The sequence below is a fragment of the Elephantulus edwardii genome, unplaced genomic scaffold, assembly GCF_000299155.1.
Source record: "Elephantulus edwardii isolate Elephantulus edwardi_28Jun2011 unplaced genomic scaffold, EleEdw1.0 scaffold00132, whole genome shotgun sequence".
NCBI lineage: Eukaryota > Metazoa > Chordata > Mammalia > Macroscelidea > Macroscelididae > Elephantulus > Elephantulus edwardii.
The window spans coordinates 2,461,142-2,485,703 of record NW_006399882.1 but is presented as its reverse complement, the minus strand read 5'-3'; positions in this window follow the sequence as shown (position 1 = coordinate 2,485,703).

Below are 24,562 nucleotides of genomic sequence, written 5' to 3'. Positions count from 1 at the left end.
AGATTGGCACAGGATAGAGCAGGGTTTAGGGCTGTTGTACATAGGGTCGCTATGAGTCGCAAACGACTCGACGGCACATAACAACAACAACAATCCCTCACTAGATGAGGTCTGTCCTTGGCATTGATTCTCAGTATTTCTCATTTGTTTCACAGTGAGCCAGGCACAGTTTGTGACCAGAGAAATCCTTTAGACAGTTACAGGTATCAAAAGAAGTAGGTCAAAATACTGGAGTGATTTATGGAAAGTACTCTCCCAATGTGTGCTGCTACAGAACACAGCCTCCAACAAGACCCTAATGCCCCATCTTCTCACCTTCTTGGAATCCCTTTCCTCTGAATATGTGCTGGAAGTGATGACTCACTTGTGATTACTAGAATACGGCCAGAGGAATGAGATGTCGCTTCCTAGACTGTTGTTAGTTGTCCCCAGTCAGCTCTGACTCATGGGAACCCTACACATAACAGAACAAAAATGTTTCCTGGTCTTCCACCGTCTTCTTGGATCTGTAAAGTACTTGATCACTGATCTAGCTGAGTCATTGTTTAGACTGTCTGTGCTTCTCATTGAGAGTTTGCAAGATAAGATGACTAGAGCTCTAGTGGCCTAGTGGTTTAAAAGCTGCACTGCAATCCCAAACGCATGCAGTTTGAATCCACCAGCTGCTCTGCAGAAGAAGAATGGGCAATCTCCCCCTGTGCCATTTCCTGCCTCTGAAAACCCATTGCAGGGTCAGCTACAGGCTGGTTCTGACTTGATGGCAAATGATGACAACATTCCTTTACTTTTTCACGCTGGGAGATGCTAGTGTTCTTGTCAGCTACTCCATGAATAGAATCATATGACGAGGAGGAGTTGAAGCCCTCAGACCAGCAGGTGAAGGGAGACTGAACCCATCAATAACCACATGACTGAGCTCAGAAGTGGCTTTTCCAGCCTCAGTATGGTCCTGCGATGCCTAGAGCTCAAATTGACAGCTACTCCACGGAGCTGCTCCCAGGTCTTGACTTACTGAAAACTGGAAGAAAAGAAATGTTTGTTGGTTTGATAAAGTTTGGGGATTATTATTCCCACCCCACCCCAACTCCTCAAGAAATAGATGGACAATACTTTTCCATGGGATTTACAGAAGGGCACCAGGGTGACTCAGCTCAGGCCACCCTGGCCTTATTCTGTTCTTGTTCTTTTGAAATGAGCTCAGATTTCTGGAGACCTCTGAAGAGGGGGAGACTCCACACACCCAGCTGTGATGCCAAGGGAGGGTCTGTCCATGCCACGTTCACTGGTGGTGTCCTTAGCTCCTGTCTGTGAGCCTTTTGTACCTTGTGTTTAGATGTGTTTATAAAAATAAAATCTCAGTGTTCTATAGGCTGTGTCCTGTGCTGGTCCTGTTGACTTATGATTATTCACAAATAAATATTTCCATGGTCAAAAAACAACAACAACAACAACAAAAAGAAAACCTGCTGAAAGGTCAGCTATGAATTGGTTCCTCCTCAACAGCATATGACAACACACGACAAATACAAGTGTATAATAAAATTCAAATATTATCATATCTCTCTCTAACGATAAAACCTGAGAAGAGAGACCCTATGAACAAAAGGCCTGAAGCCCCTCTACAACTATCAACATTTACCAAAGTTCACAGAATTTCCAGGGGCAAGTTGTTTAGAACTGGATGCTATTCCTGCTTCCAATTAAGACATTTATACAACCAAAACTTAATGCTAAGACTTTTCAAAAGCTTCTCAGAAAAAGAATTTCAACAGGTCATTGGAGAACTTGCTCAGATGTTTCCCTTTTTCTTGATTTAATTGGATCTAGTTTACCATCTAGAACAATGGCTTGCTTGTTGGACACAGTAACTGAAGTTATAATCTGAACAAATGAGTTTGAAATGAGTTTGAACAAATGAGTATGTTACAGTCAAATGAGAATCTATTAATGTCACATGATTGATTCCCGATTCTTACGTTATATGATGTGTTTGTCAAAGCTACTGAGTGAAACCTTGAGTTCTACTACTCCATTCCTAAAATAACTAAACCTAGGAAAAGAGTTGCTAAATGGCTTGCAGTCTGATTAGAGATAGAAAGGAAATAGAGTTTGGGAAGTCATGCATCTGTGAGCATAATAATTTCTTTCTTAATCTGGGATATCATCATAATATACTACTTTATCTACATCATGTTATACTCGATCTACATACTTTGGGCATGTTGCAAGGAGGGACTGGTCGTTGGAGAGGGGCATCATTTTTGGCAGAGGGGAGGGACGGCAAAGAAGAGGAAGACCTTCAATGAGATGGATCGATTCTGTGACTGGAGTGGTGGGAATGAGTGCGTTTGAGATGGCTAGGTTGGCACAGGATAGAACAGCGTTTAGGGCTCTTGTACATGGGGTCGCTATGAGTCGCAAACGACTCGACGGCACATAACAACAACAACAACACAACAACCTCATCTCAGTTGAAATGTTTTCCATTGTCCTAAAAGGATAGAGCTAGTAGCCCACACTCTTTCATTAAGGACTACAGCCCACCTTACATGGAGCCCACCAGTCTCCTTTCACAGGTTATTTTGAGGCTTTCTTATATTTAAGGTCCCTCTAAGAGTAAAGAGAACTTAGCGGCTTAGCCCATAGAAGGTTGGTATGGCCACATTTCTCTGGTGATTTGAATCCACCAGGGACACAGCTGAGAAAAGATGTTCAATCTCCTCATATGCAATTACAGCCTCAGAAGTCCAGTTGAAGGTCAGCTATGAATCAGTTCCAATTCAATGGCAATGAGTTTGAGTTTGTAGAGTTTCTATTTAAGCAAGTTATAATAAAATCTACATGTCTTTTACTTGAAGGTAGTCCAAATAACTGCAAAAAGGCAGATACAGATGCTGTTTGCACAAATCCCCTGGGCAAAGTCCTTTGTGGTTTAGAAATTATGCTTTCTTGATTCCTATGATTCCACAAAATAATGGGAACTCCAATATTCAAGGTCAAAGATAATATTAAAGTTTTGTGGTTTGAGTATATCTGGGCCCATCATTAGTCCCAGGAGGAAGACAGGAGGGAAATTTGGTTTCCATCTCCATATTAACTGGGTCACGGTCAAAGTCACATAACAGAGTACTGGTCCACCCTTCTGCTCACCTGCCTTAGCAGTGAGACAGCCATGCCTACGTTCATGTCCAAGAACAATCGGAGAGGAAGCATTAAAAAGGTACAATTCTGGATACAGCTGGACACTGCAATTGATAGGCAATAAAAATGTAGTAAGGAGCTCTGTATGTGCAGTGTTTGGAAACTCAGCTACTAACCTGAAGTCAGTGGTTCAAATCCACCAGCTACTTTGTGAAAGAATAATGTTACAGTCTTCTTCTGTAAAGATTTCAGCCTTGGAAACCCTAAGGCCAGTTCTACTTGGCCCTATAGGGTGGCTAGGAGTCAGAAACAATGGTACAGACATTGATTGGTATGAGGTGGTGGTAGATTTGAAGAGCGTACTTTCAAGAGGCCTCTGACTTAACTCCTCTTGCTTCAGGCACGTTATTATTATTGTTGTTGTTGTTATGTGCTGTCGAGTCGCTTGCCAACTCATAGTGACCATATGTACAACAGCTCTGAAACCTGCTCTATCCTGTGTCAACCCCACTGTCTCCAACACATCTACCCTCATTACCCCAGTCACTGTATCTCATTGACTGTCTCCCTCCCTTCCTCCATCCCTCCACCCTTCCAAGCATGATGTCTCTCTCTGAGGACCAGACCCTCTTGCAACATGCCCAAAGTACGTCTGATGAAGCATCAGAATCCTTGCCTCCAAGGAGCAGGCTGGCTTCACCCTCTCTAGCACAAACCTGTTTGTTCTCCGGGCAAAGCATGGCATATTCAACACTATTCACCACAGCTCAAAGGTATCAATTCTCTATCTATTATCCCTAGTCATTGTCCAGCTTTCTGACACATAGCAAGCAATTGTGAAGACTATGGCCTGGATCAGGGGAATGTTAGTCTCCAGACTGACATTGTTGTTCTTCAGTACTCTGGAGAGGTCTGTGTCAGCAGACTTTCCTAATGCAATTCGTCTCTAGATTTCCTAGCTGCTGGTATCATAAGTGTTGATTGTGGAGCCAAACAAATTAAAGCTGTTAACAATTTCAATCTCTTCACAATCTATCATGATGCTACCAACTGGCCCAGTGATAAGAATCTTCGTTTTCTTGATGTTGAACTTCAACCTATATTGAAGGCTGCAGTCCTTGATCTTCTGTAGCAAGCACTTCAGGGCCTCCTCAGTTTCAGCAAGCAGTTTCTGCATAATGCAGGTTGTTGATGAATCTTCCTCTAATGCTAATGCCACGTTCCTCCTCATTCAGCCCAGCTTCCCAGATGATCTGTTCTGCATATAGATTGAAAAGGAATGGAGATAGAATACATCCTTGGTGTATACCCTTCCCAATTTTGAACCATTCAGTGTCTCCTTGCTCTGTTTTAACAACTGCCTCCTAGTCCAAGTATAGTTTCGCATAAGCACAATCAAATGTTTTGGGATTTCTGTTCTTCTTAGAGTCAGACACAGTTTGTTGTGATCCACTCAGTCAAATACTTTTGCATAATCAATGAACCACAGATAGACATTCTTCTGGTACTCTCTCCTTTCAGCTAAGATCCATCTAACATCAGCTATACTAACCATAGCAGAGGGGGGGAGTCTCGTTTCTCAGGCCTGGTGACAAGAAGGGGGCAGCTCCATTCTCCCCCTCCTTGCTCTTCAGAGTGATGCTTTAAGCACTGAGTGTTTTTCCACTCTTGAACTTCTTCTGGTGGATGTGATGATAAAGAACTCCTACTTGAGGATGACTCAGCTGCTCTGGTCTTCTGCCAAACTCCTGCTCACGAAGAAGTGGAAAGAGAAGGTGGATGGAGCACCTGCAGCCGGAATGGCCTGTAGCTGGGACTTGCACCTTTTACCAATCCTTCCTTCCCTCCAATCTAACTATCCACATAATGTCTGCAGTACCCATTCTGCGCTAGATAAACACAGGGCCATTTTGTAGGTGAGAGAAGGGGGATTGAGAAGTTAGCAATTCACCTCAAGCTGTTTTGAAGCCAGATTAGCTTAATCTAATTACATTGCATCACTTTTCTAAGCAGAAGCCTATTTTTGGGGTTATTGTTTCAAGGAGGGACTAAGCTTCGCTATTACTGCCTTGTTGCCTCCTAAGACCTTATCAGAGGAGAAAGGGAACTCATTACTAACAGCTTTGCTCTCTCTCTTTTGCAAAGAGACCTATTTCAGAGTCTTAAAAACAAAGCATACCTCTGGATAGGCCATTTAACCTTCACACACCTTTACACAAATCTTTTATTTCTGAAATAGGTAGAACCGACTACACTGCCTGTATTTTGAGCCCTGACATAATTAGAATGGTATCTTGCTTCTTTTCCTAGAAGAAAAATCTGAACAAGAAAAGCTCCATGTTTGGAGATAGATAGATAGATATATCTCTATCTCTATCTCTATCTCTATCTCTATCTCTATCTCTATATCTATACTATGTCACAATTTTACCTCAGTTCCCCACATACTTAAGGAAGCATAACCTGTTCCCAGGTATTTTCCCAGATAAGAGCGTTGGAAGCTACAGAGAGTAAAGAGAATTCCTAGCTGAGACACCCCCCCCTCCCTTCATCTTCCCTGTTATCTCTATGACCTGAAGCTGTGCTGTTTCCACCTCCTGAGTTAGGAGTCTTTTATCCCAAATGGAAACAATATTTCTGTCTTTATCAATCCGAGAGATTCAGACGCATCTGCTCATATTTACACCGATGCTGCTGCGGCTGTAAAACTGCATATGCTATTTTGATGAAATCTCATCTTAATTTCATTACCAGGCTGAGTAATCATGTAAGGATTGCTTGATTTCTAAGTAACTGGACAAAACGGTATTGAGCAGTTATTTTAGATTTGTTTGTGGTTTGGTTCCTTTTTTGAGATGTATAGATTTAATAAAATGTTGTATAATTTTACATTCCTAAGTGGAAGCTATTGCAATATATTTTCATGTTTCCCAGTGGTCTCTTCTTAGAAGGGAGGATAGTTCACTTTACCTAAAGCAGAAGTCAGTGGTGATCATAAAGGTCAGACAGCTGGACACAAAGGACCACATCAAAGTGCATCTGAAGTGACGAAAGATGCTGTAGAAGAACTTGGAGTCTGGCCTCCGACTGAACTAAGTGAGCAGCTCAAGTGCCTTCACTAATTAGTTAGTCTTATTACTTTGGGCAAGAAAGTCAAATAACTTCTCTGAATCATACTCTTTTCATTTATATAACGGTACATAACAGCTTTCAAAATAAATGAATGAATACATACATACATACATACATGTTGTTTTTGTTGTTGTTGTTAAGTGCCATCGAGTCACAGGTGACTCATAGCGACCCTATGAAGGAGAGTCCTCAATGTTTGGGTGTCTTTCATCCTTTCTCCAGGTTCATAGGGTTTCCGGAAGCAAGCGATTATGGAAGCGGACGCCACTCCTCCTTCCAAACATACGTACATACATACATAAAAATCTTCCTTAATAGAAGGCGGCTCTGGCGGCCTAGTGAGAAGTTGCACTGCAATCCCAAAGACACGAGGTTTGACTCCACCAGGTGCAGTGCGTGAAAAGGATAGGTCATCTCACATGACTACTAGAGGATCAGTTTCAACTCGACAGCACACAACAACAACAACCCTGATAAAGGCCCTGCTTTTATGACCTACTTTATGCAAATCATAACGATTCACATAAAATATATACTATATATATACACTGTATATATAGTAATATATATATATATATATATATATACACTATATATATATATATTACCATGATGATGCTTGCCACTTGGTCAAGGAAAGTGAATACTCAGTACTTCAAAACAGTGCCTGTTCTGCTGTATCTAACTTGTTTGAAAAGAGCGGACTTTAAACTATTCTGTTGCTGTTAGAGATTGCACTCCTTTCGTGTAACTGGGAAAGTGCCTCATTTATGTTAGTCATTGTAATACAGTTCTCTTGTTCAGTTGGCAACCCAAGAACACCCTGTTCCACAGGACCACTACCTGAAAAAACATCCTACCCTAGATTACAAGACCTAGAAGAACTTACCCTGAAATTCAATAACCTGTCTAGAGCTTGATAGCAATCTCTTCTGCTTCTAGGATGACCTTGTCCTAAACATACAGTTGCTGGAAATGTCTGGAACTCCTGGGAAACATGATGCTGCCATCCTATAGATTATAAAAACCACTTCCTAGAACTCTCCTGTGCCACATCCCTTTCACCCACTGACTGCTCTTGGATATTAACCTCAGGTGCAGCATCATCTTTCAGCCACCTGTGAAAACAAGTCCTATAATCTCTGGCTTCAGTTCCTCTTGATCTTCTCATTCCCAGCATAATAGATCACGTATCTCATAATGACCAACATTAATGCAACTTGATTGCATGTTCAGTTCCGTTTGGACTACAAAAGTCTTTCCCTTTTCATCTTTGGCTTTAGTAGCAGATGTTTCTATTTGGATAATTATTTTATCAAGAGTTCCTCCTTTTATGTGTTTGGAGAATATCCTATTGGTCACAACATTGTGATTCAGGATAGATACTGAAATGCTTTTTTGACTATGAATGCAACACAATTCTTTTTCAAGTTTTCCATTCTACAGTAGTAGATCTGACGACTGTCTGTTTCAAAATGGCCAATATCAGTTCACCTAGGTAACACCAGGATGTCAATCTTTATACATTCCACTTTTTCCACTTCATTTTTATATCTTCCTAGATTCATACTTCATATATTCCCTGTTCAAAATATTAATGCAAGTTTGCAGCTATTTATCCTCATTTTGAGTCTTACTATATCACCAAATAAAGTTCCTTCATGAGTAGAAATGTGGCATCAGGATTGGAGGAAGACTCATCAAACATGAGACACATGAGACAACCTTGTTTGCTGAAACTGAGGAGGGCCTGAGCATTTCTTGCAGAAGGTCAAGGGGACAGTCTTCAATGTGGATTGAAGCTCAACATCAAGAAAACAGAGTCTCACCACTGGACCAATAGGCAGCAACATGATAGAGGGAGCAGAGATTGAAATTGTTAGCAACTTCTGCTTACTAGGTTCCACAATCAACACATGTGGCATCAATAGTCAGAAAATCAAAATATTAATTGCTTTGGGAGAATCTGCTGTCAGGGACCTTCCAGAGTTCTAAAAAGCAATGATATCAGTCTAGAGAACAAAGTGAGGCTGATCCAGACCATTGTCTTTGCAATTACTTGCTATGCGTCAGAGAGATGGACAATAAATAAGGATGATTGAAGAATTAATGAAGAAAATTTATTGATGTCTTTGGGTTATGGTGCTGGAGAAGAGTAATGCACATACCACGGACAGCTAAGAGAATAAGCAGATCTGTCCTGAAGAGGATGAAACCAGGTTGCTTCTTGGAGACAAGGATTTTGAGGCTCTGTATCACATACTTTGGGCGTATTTCCAGGAAAGACCAGTCCTCGGAGAAGGATACCATGTTTGGAAGTGTGGAGGGACAGTGCAGGAGAAGAAGGCCCTGGATGACACTTTTCAACACAGTAACTAGGGTAATGCAGGCATTTTTGGAGACAGTGAGATTGGCTCAGGTTAGGACAGGGACAGCTTCGGGGACCCCGAGGGGCAGTTCTGTTGTCCTGTAGGATACGGTTCAGATCGCCATGAGTTGCAGTCGACTTGATGGCACATAACAACAACATTATGAAGAAGCTGCCCTTCCCCAGTTGCATCTTGAGTACTTTCCAGCCTGAGGGACTCATTTCATCCCGTGCTGCATCCAGCAATGTTTGTCCATTATCCTTAGGGTTTTAGAAGGCTTGTTATTTTAAAAGTGATGGTCAGTTTTCCTTCTCTAGCAGATGAGAAAATAGTTTTCAGAGAGGTGAGTAACTTCTCTAGAGTTACATAGTCAATGAGTGACAGAGCCAAACAGGAGACATATATTTGATTGCAAATCCCATACTCCACACTCACATGCCACACAGCTTACCGATGATGCTTCATTAGTGCAAAGGAAGCATCAGCAACTTCTACAAAGACATTCTAAGTCATGGCAACTGTGACAGATTGTTGTGTCAAATTAAAAACAAAGCAAAGATAATGAAGCCTAGATTCTTTCCTCTTACATTTTCTCATTTAAATTCACAATCCTATTATGTTTATTGCTCCCTTTATTTTAGCTCTTTCTTTTAAAAAAGTTTTGATCAGAAGCTTCTTGGAAATCAGTACATAATTTAATCTGCTCAAGAAGGTGTGTAAAAAAAAAGATGAAAACCCTCAAAGAGATAAATGACCCAGTGACTGCAGGAATGTGCTCTTGGATGATAAGTTTTGTTAGAAAGATGCAGGACCAGGTGGTGTTTCATCTTCTGTGACGTTAACAGGATCAGAATAAATCCCGCATAACAATAACTCCTTTAATGCTTTTGCTTTGTTTCTTCTTTCAATTGTTTCTGTGCAAAGAAGAAAATGAAAACACACACACAGATATACACACAAATGAACACAAACATTTCCTTTATTATGTTTATATTCAGAAAGTCTTTGGAGATTTTATGTTTTCCTTATCTTTTTAATATTCTCTAGTTTTCCAGGATGCTAGTCATATATTCAAGAGGAAGAAAAGCAGGAGAGTTTTGCTCCAATTACGGGTTTTCAAGTGAGACTAGAGAATATCAAACACCAAAGGTAGTAAGATAGTCCCATTCATCCATCCATCTGGCACATGTTCATTGAATACTTAGGATAGGCTTGGACTTTTGATAGGGACATTCACATTGGAGGAGAGATACATCAGTGAATAAATAATCAATAAACACCATTGCATCGAGAGCTACGGAGAAGAGCTGCAAGTGCAGGGATACTTTAATGAGAGGGTTAACCTCATCAGAAATTCTTCTCCAAGGAAAAGACGCTCTCTTCTTAACTAGAAGAATGAGAGTAAAGATAGGAGAGAAGAGAGGTGAGGGTGTTCTAGACAGAGCAGCGCCTGCACAGGCCCTGTGGGGAGAAGGAAGTGGAAGACCCACAGAGCCAAAGGAAGTAACTCTGGTGGCCCAGTGGACACTTTGTTGTGCTGTTACCTGAAGGTCAGACAGTTCTGTTTCGCCAGCTGCTCTCTGGGAGAAAACAGAGCAGTTTCCTCTATAAAGATTTACAGCCTCGGAAACCAGCTGGAGGCTCTCTGTGAGGTAGAATCCATTCTAAGAAGTGGGCTTAGCTAGGTAGAGCACAAGGCAAACTTCATCTAGAAGGACACAAGACTCAAAAGATTTATTCAGAACCTCTCAAGCTGCAAAGTGACAGGGCCACGATTTGCAGTGACAGGTGACTGCTAAAGAAGCAGGCCCAGAAATCATTCCAAAGGGACACATTAGAAGACCAGTATTATAAAAAAGTCAAAGAAAAAGCTTGCGCATAGTAACATTCTTGGGTGATTACCAGGGTTGGAAAAGGAAGGAGGAGTAAAAATTAATAAATAGATATTGTTGTTAAGTATGTTACCTTGACTATTAACTCAATATGATCCTGTGAACAACAAATGGAAACTTGCCCTGTCTGGCGCCTTCTTGGAAATCGCCACCATCCTCAAGCCCATTGCTGCAGTCACTCTGTGGCAACATCTCATTGAAGGTCTTCCTTTCTTTAGCTGACCTTGACTTGCCCTAACATGATGTCGTTTGCCTGAAGAGAAAGGCTATACACAAGAAAAGAATGAGGGCTATAAAAGAAAACATGTTCTTTTTAAAAAAGTGTTCTCATTCTCTCCTTGACCAATCTGAAGATGAGTTAATAATACTGTTATTTTCGCATTGCAATAGTGTATTTTTCTGTGCTTTGTCTACATGACACCACCCATTTAAGATTTTATCAACCACCCAAGCAGATATATGCACACCCATGTTTATCGTGGCTTTGTTCACAATAGCAAGGAGCTGGAAACAACCCAAGTGCCCATCAACAAATGAATGGATAGAGAAGCTGTGGTATATTCACACAATGGAATACTACGCTGCATTGAAAAACAAGGAACTCATGCAATATTATTCAAAATGAGTCACCATGGAGGACATTATGCTGAGTGAAGTATCTCAGTCACAAAGGGACAAACACTGCATGGTGCCACTGTTGTAAAACAGGACTGAAATCAGCCTTGGGGGGAGACTGAGAAAGATGGGATAAATAATGTATACTGCATTGAAACAGATAGGTGATTAGGTATTATTGTCATGACAGGAGTCCAGAACGAAGGCTGCATAATGGAGTGGACCTGTGGGGAGGGATTGTAAAACAATGAAAGAATTTTTTTCTTTTACTTTTCAAAGAGAAAAGTGTACTGGGGGGTTGGGGGCAGGAAGAAAAGTACAATAATAAATAAATGGGGGGGGAAGATTTAGTCACAGATTTTGAGGGTTCTGTTTATGGTTGTAAAGTATCACTGTCTAACCTAGGTGAAAGAATTAAAGTAAAAAAAAATAGTGTTGAAAGAAAATCCATGTGCTTTTTCTTTCTTTTTTCTTTAAATGTACTCTGTCCATGTGGTGAGGTTTCACTTACATAAAAATAAATTAATATATAAAATAGATATAGTGGCATACAAATAAATAGAGTATATTGTACCATTAAAAGTTTTCGTACAGATACATTATTTAACAAGAATTTCTGGTGATATTAGGCTTACAAGGGAGCGTACTCCCAGTCTTCTGCTCCTTAGACCCGAACTTCTTCCCAAGTGATAGATAATTGTGATAGCTCATGTAGGGAGCTCAGGCGATCTAGTGGGTAGGCAGTTGTGCTGCCAACCCAAAGGCACATGGTTCAAAGCTCTTCTATGAGAGAAAGATGGGCAATCTCCTCTTGTGCAATTTACAGCCTCTGAAAACCCACTGGATCATCAGCTATGAGTTGGTTCCAACCTGATGACAATGAGTCACTGAGTTACTGCTGAAGTACCTGAATACGAAATATACTGAATGTCACATGTAGACACTTGACCATAAACACTGGCACTCTGCTTTCCAAGTAAGTGTATTCATTTCCTAAATGTGCAACTGTCAGGTGTCCATGGCAAGGAATGAGTTAGAGAAACATTATACTTGAGATATCTTAAATAATCCCCTAACAGCTTTTGTTTTTTTTCCAAAAGAGTAATCAACCTTTGCTGAGAGTGTTCAGTCCGGAAGTTCAGGAGCAGGCCACCAAGTCACACCAGGGTATACCTTCCCAGTTAAGTTCAAGTTCAATTATTTCTGTGCAATACAATCAAGTGCTTAATCTTTCTTTTAAAAAGGACAAATAGTAATTTTCTTTTTTTGTTTTGTTTTGTTTACATTTTATTTTATTATTTTTGTGTGAGTGTACCGTCAGATCAGATCTGACTGGTACAGGAGGAGATTGTCCCTCCTTCCCCAGCAGAGCATCTGGTGGGTTCGAACCGTGCACCTCTGGGATTGTAGTTGCAGCTCCTTGCCACTAGGCCACCAGAGCACCCCCACAAATAATAATTTTCAAAAGACCTATTATTGTGTTCTAGCAATATTATCATTCCCAAACATTTCCTTCATTTGATGGTCACAATTATTTTCTTGTGTTCAAATTACAGCTTATCTTTTTTGCTGTGAAGTACAAATGACTAACAATTTAGTAGATACTTTCATGACCTACAGTAAATAATCTTAAACAATGCTGCTAATATATCAACGCAAGTTTTTTCTTTCAAAATTATTATTATTAATCATTTCCATGTCTAGGGAACGTTGGTAGCCTAGGGGTAAGAAACTGTGCTGCAATCCCAAAGGCAAATGGTTCAAGTCCACCAGGGCTCCATGGGAGAATGATTGACAATCTCCTCTCACTACTGCCTCTGAACACCCTCTGCAGGGATTAGCTATGGACTGGTTCCAATTAGAAGGCACAAAACAATAAGAACATAGGCCATTTGCTATCTTTTTAAGTTGATAGAGCTTTTTAATGTACGACAGTCTCAGTTTCACCTAAACTGTGTCTGTCATCTTTCACATATAAAGTAAATCTGATTAGAGTAACCAAGATAAATGTATTGAATTTTCTCTCACTTGTAGTTTTGGTACTAAAGTATTTTAAAATTGTTTTTAGGATACTTGAATCATTCCAAGAATGATTTGAGCGGCCATGACAAATGGCATGCTTTTTCAAGGTGAGGATCAAGGTTAAGAGGATGGTGGTGAATGGCCTTGAAGGCTCAGTCTTTTTCTATGTGGAAATTATGTGGAATTCAAATTTTCACTGGATTAGAGCTCATTAGTTGAGAAATAAAATTCTGTAGACAAGGCTCTTTTTGCAATCTAAGAAAAGCCCTGATGTCTCTTATCCCACCCAGTAATTACCAGTTGCTAAGTTGAGTTGTATGAATTTAAAAATAAAAAAGAGTGCATTTGAGTAGGGCTAAATATAGAAGCCAGGATCCAGATTCTATTCTATTAGAATTCCACACGACTCAACCAATTGCCATAAGTTGAAAACTAGTCTAATTTTATCTAGAGACTTTATAATCATAAAAAAAGTGTTTCCTAATTAGGTAAGGCATTTGCCTGTCATTCCCCACTTTTGATGGTTAGTTCAAGGAGCCATTTACATTTTCTGCTGAACGTTTCAGAATTTCCAATTTTGGTCTAAGTCCCATTTTGGCTTCCAAGAATTGTGTCTAGTTGTCAAATATGTTATGCCATCACTAAACTGTCTTGGGAAAGAGCCTTTCAGCAAGCAGAGCTTTAGGAACAAGGGTAAGTCTTAACTGCCATTCATGCTGACCAAGTCTCAGAGGCATGACAAGTGCAAGTGTTTCATTCAATTACCATTTATTCCTTCATGACAGTAAAACTTATTATGAATTATGTAGATAAGTAGTTCATCACAGGGAATATGCTAAAAAATTGTAGGTCTGTGATATTAAATAATGTTGACTGAAGGCTTTATGGAAATTAAAATTATAACCCAAGAGGATAACGTTTGCCTTCCTTCTTAGAACAAATGAACTTTATCTTCTTGTTTGAACATGTCTAGTCCTGCCTACTCTTCAGTCACCATTTAATTCTGCAGGGCTCAGAGATACCAAGGATTTCACAAAAATTCACCTCAACTCAATTTAGCAGGCATTATATTCAATGTCTATTATGCCCAAATCATTGCATTCTGTTCTAATTCATAAAGTCATCTCTGTCTCATTGAATTTCAAGGTTGGAGCAGCCATTTCCAAGAGTGGTAAACAGAATCCGATTAAGGTATGTGAGGGCTCTAAGCATTCATAATCTGTGATGCTCCTTTTTCTGTTTGCTCACACATTGGAACAAAATACATGAGAAGAGTGTGTGTTTGTGTGTGCACACATGCACGTGGACATGTGAAAAAGAGAGAGAGAAGACAGCTATTCAAGATATCACTTCATTTCAAACATAACTATAATAACTACAGAGTACAAGTTAGGCATATGCTTGCAGAATGAGATAAACTAGATTATAAAACTTTTAGTGGATGCAGTATACCAAGATTTTTACTATATATCACATTTGTTACACAAAGAATTTTGCACATATTTTACAACGTTGCAAATGAGTAGTGAACTCTTCAGTGATTTCATCACAATTAAACTGCCAAACAACATCTACTTCAATACATAATAAGGCTAATGAATTGAGGCTTTCTTGAATCATTGTTGTATGAAGAGGTTTTTTTACTCTCTTTGGTGATGAAAACAAGCATTCTATTGTGAAGTTGTGATCATTAAAGTTAGGAACATGCATAAAGCGATTACAACCTTACTAAATCATCATCATTGTGTGCCCTTCCAAAAGAGCTCGGGTGGCTTAGCGCATTATCTTTTGAGCTGCTAACTTAAACGTCAGTGGTTCAAATCCTCCAGCAGTTCTAAGAGAGATAGACGGGAAGTTTCCTTCTATAATATTTGCAGCTAGGGAAATCTTTGGAAAATCAATGTTGTTGTTAAGTGCCATCGAGTCATAGATGACTCATAGTGACTCAATGAACGAAAGACCTGAACAATTGTATAACTTTCATCGTTTCTCCAAGTTCATAGTTTCTGGAGGCAAGCTATTTTGGAAGTGGATGCCACTTCTCCTTCCAAACTTGCTTTAATCAGGAGCTCCACCAAACACTGTCCACCATGGTGACCAATATTGCATTTGATGCATCAGCGTTACCGTATTCAGCATCACAGCAACAATGAATTACAGCAAATGGACAGACCAGTGCTACACCACTTAGAAGAATGTTTGACCAAACACAATTAAAACCAGGCCAAGCGAGTCAAATACTATCAATTCACTCCTTATAGCTGATAAACATTACACCTATGTCTTACCTGAAAACAAGATCAAACCTCTGCAGAATCACTGCGGCTGTAGCAGCTGTCCATTGTTTGTTACTTTCTGTGATAGAATCACACCCCCCCACACACACAAATAACTTGGTCTTTCCTGAATAAAAAAAACTTAGTTCTCATGAAAGAATGAAATTATCCTGCTTCTCCATTAAGGTTTGCATTTAAGTAGTTGGAATAAGTCTGCACTAATTTCTTCGATGCTTTAATACACTCTTCGTAAGGATTGGACACATTGTTTATAAAGAAATATTGTTTGAAAGAACTTCATATACTTTCATACTTCAATTATTCCAAAAATAAAGTGTGCCAATGATGAGACAGTAGATGGTTACACTAAATCGAACTCTGACTCTCAATTCTTCTGAACATTTTGATCATTGACTTGTTTCTTTCTAATACATCTGTGCTGGGTAACCACTTGATTATTAGTGTTTGACAGTATTTCTTTTGTTGTGATTTTAAAATTTTTCAAGTCTTGTCTGAGGTAAATTCCGTATGAATGACCAGAAGAGATTGGAATCATGGGAATCTTGACTCATCCCACGAATATACTGTAATACACTGCTTCACATAAGCAGCATAAATACATACCCCTATGTTTGAATGTTGTCAGTGATAGTTTCAGTTTCTCTTCTTTTGTGGCTAATCATTAGTCACACTTTCTAAGGCATTTATAATCTGAGTGTATGCTTGTACTCATTGCCACAGTATATGTTTCTCAGCATAAGTTAAAAAACTTTTTAACATTCAGACATTGTGGAAATATATTGTTAAGAAGAGCCCATCAATGAGAAGAGGTGGCTGAAGAGAAAGCAGTGGATAAGGAGCTGCACTGTTGACCCAGAAGGAAGTGGCTCCGTGGACAATAATCTCCCATACAATTTGCAGCATCTAAAAACCCACTGGAGAGTCAGCTATATGACAGTGTGGGCACATAACAGCAACGGAGAAACTGAGTATCAGAAAGAAAATCAGCTGCTTCCAGACTACTGTTTTCTGCACTCTATGCTACAAGATTAAGTAAATGTGCAGCAAGCACATGGCATGGAAATTTCTGATTTATTGCATTTTCAAATTTTCTGCTGCATGTCTTCATAGCAACCTGTCATATATGGAATATTGTCATGAGACTAAAAAAATCAATTTTTCAAACTTGACATAAATAATAAAATACTTAATTTGCAATTCCTTCACTAGTATCACTTTACAAAGCAGCAAATGTAATAAATCACTCAACAGATTTTCTACCTATCGGAGATATAAATCTTAAAACAACACTCAACTGATCTGTATGAAGAAAAAAAATCAGACAAGCAATTTATAGACAAGCTGAAATGTCAAACCAAACTTGTATCATACACTGTCCTGAGCCAGTCTCACTGACACTGACCTACCTCCATTTCCCCAGTTACTCTATCAATGCATCTCATCCAGGGTCTTCCTCTCCTGTGCTGTCCCTCCTCCTTTCTGGCTGGCCACGTGCCCAAAATGTGTGAAATGGTGCTTCAATATCCTACTCTCCAAGGAGAAACTTTGTTTCACCCTCTTCAAGACAGACCTATTTGTTTTCTTGGCAGTCCATGGTGTGTTCAAGACTCTTCTCCAGCACCACAATTCAAAGGCATAAATTCTTCTTCTATTATCTTTAGTCATTGTCCAGCTCTCTGATGCATGGCAAATAATTGTGAAGACCATGGCCTGGATCAGGTGCACCTTAGTCTCTAGACTGACATAATTTTTTCTCAATGCTCTAGAGAGGTCCTTGAGAGCATATTTTCTCAATGTAATTTGTCTTTCAATTTCCTGACTGCTAGTGCTACTAATGTTGACTGTGGAGCTGATCAAGATGTTAACAACCTCAATCTCTTCTCCTTTTATCATGGTGCTACCAATTGGCCCAGTGGTGAGAATCTTGGTTTTCTTGATGTTGAGTTTCAATCCATATTGAAGGCTTCAGTCTTTTATCTTCTGCAGCAAGTGCTTCAGGTCCTTCTTCAGCAAGCAAGGCTGTGTCATCTGCATAACATAGGTTGTTGATGGAGTCTTCCTCTAATCCTGATGCCACATTCCTCCTCATAAAGCCCTGCTTCCAGAATGATCTGTTTGGCATATAAATTGAAACAGAATGGAGACAGAGCATATCTCTTACACACTCCTTTCTTAATTGTGAACCATGCAGTGTTTCCTTGCTCTGTTCTGATGGTCTGAGTATAAGTTTCACATGAGCACAATCAAGTGTTCTGGGATCCCCATTCTTCTCAAGGTTAGCCACAGTTTTCTGTGATCCACACAATCAAATGCCTTTGCATAGTTAATAAAATACAGATAGACATTTCTCTGATACTCCCTGTTTTCTGCCAAGATCCATCTATCATTGACAATAATATCTCTAGTGTCATGACCTCTTCTATTCCCAGCTTGTCCTTCTGGCAGTTCTCTGTCTGTGTACTATTGCAGTCATTTTTTTTTCTCATTTTCAGCTGAATATTACTTGCATGTGATATTAGTGATGTGTTGTTGCTGTTAAGTGCCGTCGAGTCGTAGGCAACTCATAGTGACCCTATGAACGAAAGCCCTGACCTCTTGTGTGACTTTCATCTTTTCTCAGGTTCACAGGGTTTCCAGAGGCAAGCTATTTATGGAAGTGGATGCCACTCCTGCTTCCAAGCTTGTTTTAATCGGGGAGTTCCATCAAACACTGTCCACCATGGGTAACCATTAACACATTTGACACGTCAGTGTCACAGTGTCAGTTTCACAGCAACTACAAGTTTTGTTTGATAATTTCCACACTCTGGTCACTTTTTTCAGACACATGATTAAAAACTAACTTAATTATATTTCATTATATATGTGAATACCGTATTTTCAAATAAGCTCACATTCACATATACTGGGATTAGGACATGTCTTCAGGGGGGATATAATTCAACCAATCACAGGGAGTTGTACAGGTTAAAAATTCAGATTCTGAAGCTAAAGAACTGTAGGTCAAAATCTACTCTTTCACCACTGTCTTGTCATCATATGACCTTGAACAAGGCACTCAATGCAATCATCAAGGATTATGCACTTTTCTGAATGGACTACATCCCTGGGAAAGGACATCATGCTTGGAAAATAAAGGTCATTGAGAAAGAAGAAAGAGTGTCAACAAGATGGATTAACACAGTGATTTCAACTGGCTTATGAACAGCAGTGAGGGGGGTGCAGCATCAGGCAGACGTCAATCTGTTGTACACAGGGCCACTGTGACTCGGACTTCACTCAAGAACATCTAACAACAACAACAACTCAGGATTATACAGAGGCTAAATGGCACATGCACACACATCGGTAACGCTGGTGACTTAGTAATAGGAAGTAGGAAGCTGTGATATAAGTATTTTCAAACAAAAGGAAAGTGGGTTGAATTCACCACTGACTCCAAGAGAGAAAGATAGGCAAGTCTCCTCGTGTGCTGCTTTCAGCCTCTGTAAATCCTTTGGGGGATCAGCTATGGCTTGTTTCCCACCCCAGGTCACGCACCACCACCACCACATATATTCATCCTTCCTCTTTGCCACTGAGTCGGAACAATCTCATAGCTGACTTCTAGAAGGTTTTCACTGGAGGAGATTGTCCGTGTTACTCCCTGGAAGTCACTGGTGGATTTGAACATCAAGAGAGGTTCTGTACTTGGCTTAACACCCCATCTCCCTAGAGTCTACATCACCAGAACTTCCTCCTCTTCACACACGCCCCCACACCCTGACAAATACAACTTGCCATATGACTAGCACAGTTAGTCTTCAATAATATTGATGACTCGTATGTTGTGTTGCTGGAAGCTATGATACTAAGGTGCGCCTGATACAGGCCATGGTCTTTGCAATCGCTTGTTATGCATCAGAGAGTTGGACAATGACTAGGGAGGACAGAAGGAGAGTGGATGCTTTTGAGCTGTGGTGCTGGAGAAGGGTACTGAATGTACCATGGACTGCAAGGAAAACAAACAGATTCACCTTGGAGAGGATTAAACCAAGCTACTCCTTGGAGGCAAGGATTCTGGGGCTTCGTCTGACATACTTTGGACATGTTGCCAGGAGGGACGGGGTCCTTGGAGAGGGATATCATGCTTGGGAGGGTGGAGGGACAGCGCAGGAGGGGAAGACCCTCTATGAGATGGATTGATTCGGTGACTGGGGTAATCGGGATGGGTGTGTCAGAGGTGGTGTGGTTGGCGCAGGATAGAGCAGGGTTTAGGGCTGTTGTGCATAGGGTCGCTATGAGTCGCAAACAACTCGATGGCACATAACAACAACAACAACATCACTTATAATGGACACGTTTCAGCAAAACTTTCAGATCTCTCTCTGTTATATATGCTATGACATATACAAAGCACGTATATTTATGTATATACATAGGAGGATCAGAACAGGTCAGCAAAGGAGAGGAAGAACCTGGATGAGATAGATTAGTGCAGTGACTGTGGCAATGACTTAGTGAGGTTGACTCAAGATATGACAACGTTCAGAATCATTGTTCATAGGGTCACTATGAGTCATAGTCAACTCAACAGTACATAACATGTATGTTATAGTATGTTAATTCTATTGTATTCTATTATCATACTATACTATACTAACTACATTATACTATACTATATGACATACTATACTATATTATATTAATTTACACACAAAAGTACACAAAACATATATAAAAATATATAAATATAAAAATATAAAAATATATAAATATATAAATATATAAATGATGCTGCCTGGATTGTTTTGCATATTTCATTAGGTGAGATCAATGGCTAGATGTCGTCACGTTGAGTGAAATAGGTCAGTGGACAAGTGAGAGTCCATTTTTGGCACAAAAGTCTTAAAAAATGGTTCTGATTAATGAGTGTTGAATGTGAGGCTGATGCAGGACTGAGGAACATTTCATTCTTTTGGACATAAGGCTGTCAAGAGACAGGGTGAGTCTCAGGCTACTATTTCATCCATCTTACCTTCTTTGGAAAAAATGTGCCCAATGATAGGGCTGGCTAGCTTTGCATTCAGAAAACAAATCTGTTTTCAGAAAGAGCTGCTGCAAGATAGAGTGGATGTAATTGTCTGAAATTCAAAAGTCAAAAGCCTAACTATAGAAAGCATAGACCCATCTTACCTAGACTGGCTCTGTATTGACTGCATTATCCAGATAAATGTTCACTTACCAAATTAATGGCATCCAAGTAGACAGGGACTGGATTTAAGGTTCACTTAATACCTTTTTACTTTCTAATGGCCAGTTCCCTGGCTCACTCGGCACTACTGGAAAGATGTGGTTAATATAGGAGATTGTATGGGGTATGAAGCCTATTAAGCTTAAGGCAAACTGTGATTTTTATTTTGTGCAATCTTCAATAGGAACAAGAATCCAATTTGTAAAGATGGTTTTTTTGTCCTTAACTTTTCTTTGTTTACTTCCAAGAATGCATTATTTGCTTGCAAGTCTTCTTGTTTTTTCCTGTCTGCAATGAAGGGAATGTAGTCCCTTTCCAAGATGCGCACACTGGTCTCCACTTACTTCTCCAGCCTCATTAACCAGCAGATATTAACCAGTTAAATAGTATACATTCTCCACTCTTCTAGGTAGCTATGGTGGTTTAATGGTAAGGAATTGGACTGCCAACCCAAAGGCACGAGGTTTGAATTCACCAGCTGCTCTCCAGAAGAAAGATGAGAAATCAACTCTCATGAGATTTACTCCCTCTCAAAACTACCTGGAGCATCAGCTATGAGTTGATCCCAACGCAGTAGTGCACAACAATACACTGTTCTAAGCACTGTGCATATCTCTAGTGACTCATGAAGTACATTCAATGCAGATGTTATAGGATTGTTTTAATCTGGTCATTCAAATCAAAAGATCTTGAGTATCTTAAAGGTCAAGCTAAGAACACCCAGGATGCAGAGAAAGTCTAATAGAAAAACTCTATATTTTCTGGAAAATGACAAACATAAAATATGACATTGAGAATTGGCTAGGATGGCTAATAGTTTTCTCTGTCTCGCTGCTGTTGAATCAAAACGGACTCACAGCTAGCCTCCTGTTGGGTTTCTGAGAATATAGATTGCACAAATAGTGATAGTTCACCTTTCTCTTATGGAACAGCTGGTTCATTTGGACCATCGGAGAGATGTGGTCTTTAGGTTATAAGCAGTTACCTATGAACTAAGAGTTGACTAGAGAGATTTGTTGTTCTGAAGCTTATTGATTCTTCTCTCTGAGACTTCCAATTTGGTTCATGTTACATGTTATGGTGTACACCCTAAGTACTACCACTAAGCAAGATGCCTTAACTTAAAAAAAGATCCCATGACTCTGAAGATCAAGGTTAGAGGAAGGTACTGGTAATGTTTTAACTTAGTCAACTAACATAAACTCTACAGAAGTGGCAACTGTGTGTCTCTTTTTTTAATGGGCATGTATGCCTACCACCTGAAAAAATAGTTATTATTGTTGTTTTGTGTTGTCAAGTTGACTGTTACCCATAGAAACCCTAGGCAGAGTAAATCTGAACCCTGGCCAATCTGAGCCAATCTCACTGTATCTGACACACCTACCCTCATTACCCCAGTTATTGTGACAATCTGTCTCATCTGGGGTCTTCCTCTCCTGTGCTGTCCCTTGACCTTTCCAAGAATGGTGTCTTTCTCCAAGGATTGGTCCCTTCTGGCATCATGCCCAAAGTATGTGAGACAGAACTTCAAAATCCTTGCCTCCAAGGAACAGCTTTGTTTCACCCTCTCCAAGGTGTTGTTGTTATTGTTAGGTACCATTGAATCATGTAAGATTCATATACCGTATCAACAGTGAATCTGAAATCTGTTCTATTCTATGCTTTTTTCACACTTCCTGACACACTAGAACCCATTGCAGCAGTCCCTGTGTTAATTCACCTGGTTGAGGGTCTTCCACTCCCTTGCTGACTCTCCCACCTTCCGAGTATCATGCCCCTCACCAAAGAACGTGTCCAAGGTGTGTGAAACAAAGCCTCACATTCTTGCCTCCAAAGAGCACTCTGGCTGAACTCTCTCCAAGATGTATTTGTTTGGGTTTTTTGGGGTGTTTTGTTTTGTTTTGTTTTGTTTTGTTTTGCAGTTCATGGGATGTTCAGTGCTCTTCTCCAACACGACAACTCAAAGGCATCAATTCTTCTTCTGTATTCCTATTCATTGTCCAGCTCTCAGATGTATCACTTACGAGTGACTGGAAAAATCATGGCCTGAATCAGACTCACTTTAGTCCTCAAACTGAAAGCATTACTCCTCAATAACTTGGAGAGGTTCCTAACTTTTCCAATGCAATATATCTCCTGATTTTCTGATTTCTGGTACCAAGGGTGTTAATTGTGGATCCAATTAAGATGAAGTTGTTTACAGTTTCAATCTCTTTTCTACCTATCAAGATGCTGCCTCTTGGTCCAGTGGTAAAAATCTTTGTTTTCTTGATAATGAGATGCAATCCGTACCAAAGGCTACATTACTTGATCTTTGGCAATAAGTGCTTCAAATCCTCCTCACTTTCAGCAAGTAAGCAAGGCTGTGTCATCTGCATAACTCAGGTTATTGATGAGCCTACCTCCTAACCTGATGCCACATCCCTCTTTACAGAGGCCAGCTTCTCAAATAATTTCTCAGCATACAGACTAAATAGATATGGAGAGAGAATACAACCCTGAAACACTCTCATCTTAATCTTAAACCATTCAGGATTTCCCTGCTTTCTTCTCACAATATCCAAGTCCAGGTATAGGTTTCACAGAAACACAATTAAGTGTTCTGGGACTTCCCTTTTTTCTTTTCTTCAGTGTCGGCCACAATTTGTCATGATCCGCACAAATACCTTTGAATAGTCAATAAGACACAAAATAAACATTCTGGTATTATCTACTTCAGCCAAGATCCCTCTGACATCAGCAATGATAACCTTCATGCCACACAGCCTCTTTTAAATCCTACTTGAATTTCTGGCAGTTTCTGATCTACGTTCTGTTCCATCCATTTTTGAATGATTGTCACCAGTATTTTGCTTGCATGGAATAGTAATGATCTTGTTCAATAGTTTCCACATTCTGTTGGACCACCTTTCTTTGCAATGGAAACAAATATGGACCTCTTCTAATACGTTGGCCAGATAACTGTCCTCCAAATTTCCTGGCATAGATTGGTGAGCATATCCAAGGCTGCATCTGTTAATTGAAACAAGTCAATTGGTATCCCATTGATTCTTGGGGCCTTATTTTTTTTGCCAATGCTTTCAAAGCAGTTTCCACTTCTTTCTTCACTATCATTGGCTCCTGCTCAAATAGTACTTCATCGAATTTTTCAGTGTCAATCAGTTCTTTTTGGTACAGTGCTTCTCTGTGTGTTCCCTCCATCTTCTTTTGATGTGTTCTGGGCCATTTATTATATTGACCATAATATCTTTGAATATTAAAATTTGAGGTAAATAATTGGTACGTATTTGTGGAAGGAGTAAAAGGAAAAAGGAGGAAGAGAGGGAGGAAAGATAACAAAAATAACTTCATTCTCTGGATTTTTGTTGTTGTTTTCATGGAATAAGGGCTAACATTCTCTGAAGTTATTGCAGTGTTTATTCTACACCATGATATCTTGATTCTTAAATATGTGGTTTCCTAAAATCCTTCTTTGAGCCAAGTAAGGTTCCATCTTAACTAGTAAAACCAGTTTGCTTTGAATGTTATACTTTAAAAAACTTAGTTTCAGAAACAAATTCCTTGAGTTTGACTAGGAGATACATTTACAATAAAGTTGTAATTGTTCTTTAAAGCAATGAAAGACTCTACTGATCACAAGTTTGTCAGTCTGATTCCACTTTTACTTATTATTGTCAGTGCCTGTAAGGTTACATATAAGAATTTTAAAAATGTTTCTCCTCTTCAGAACATTTCTGCTAGTCCAAATGTTCCCTCAATTCACAAGTTGTGTATTAGTAAACTTCAATCAATTTCCATTATTGGTTTCATGCAATTTTTGTTTTAAAGGAGGGAAGGATTGCCCTACTTCATCTACTAGAA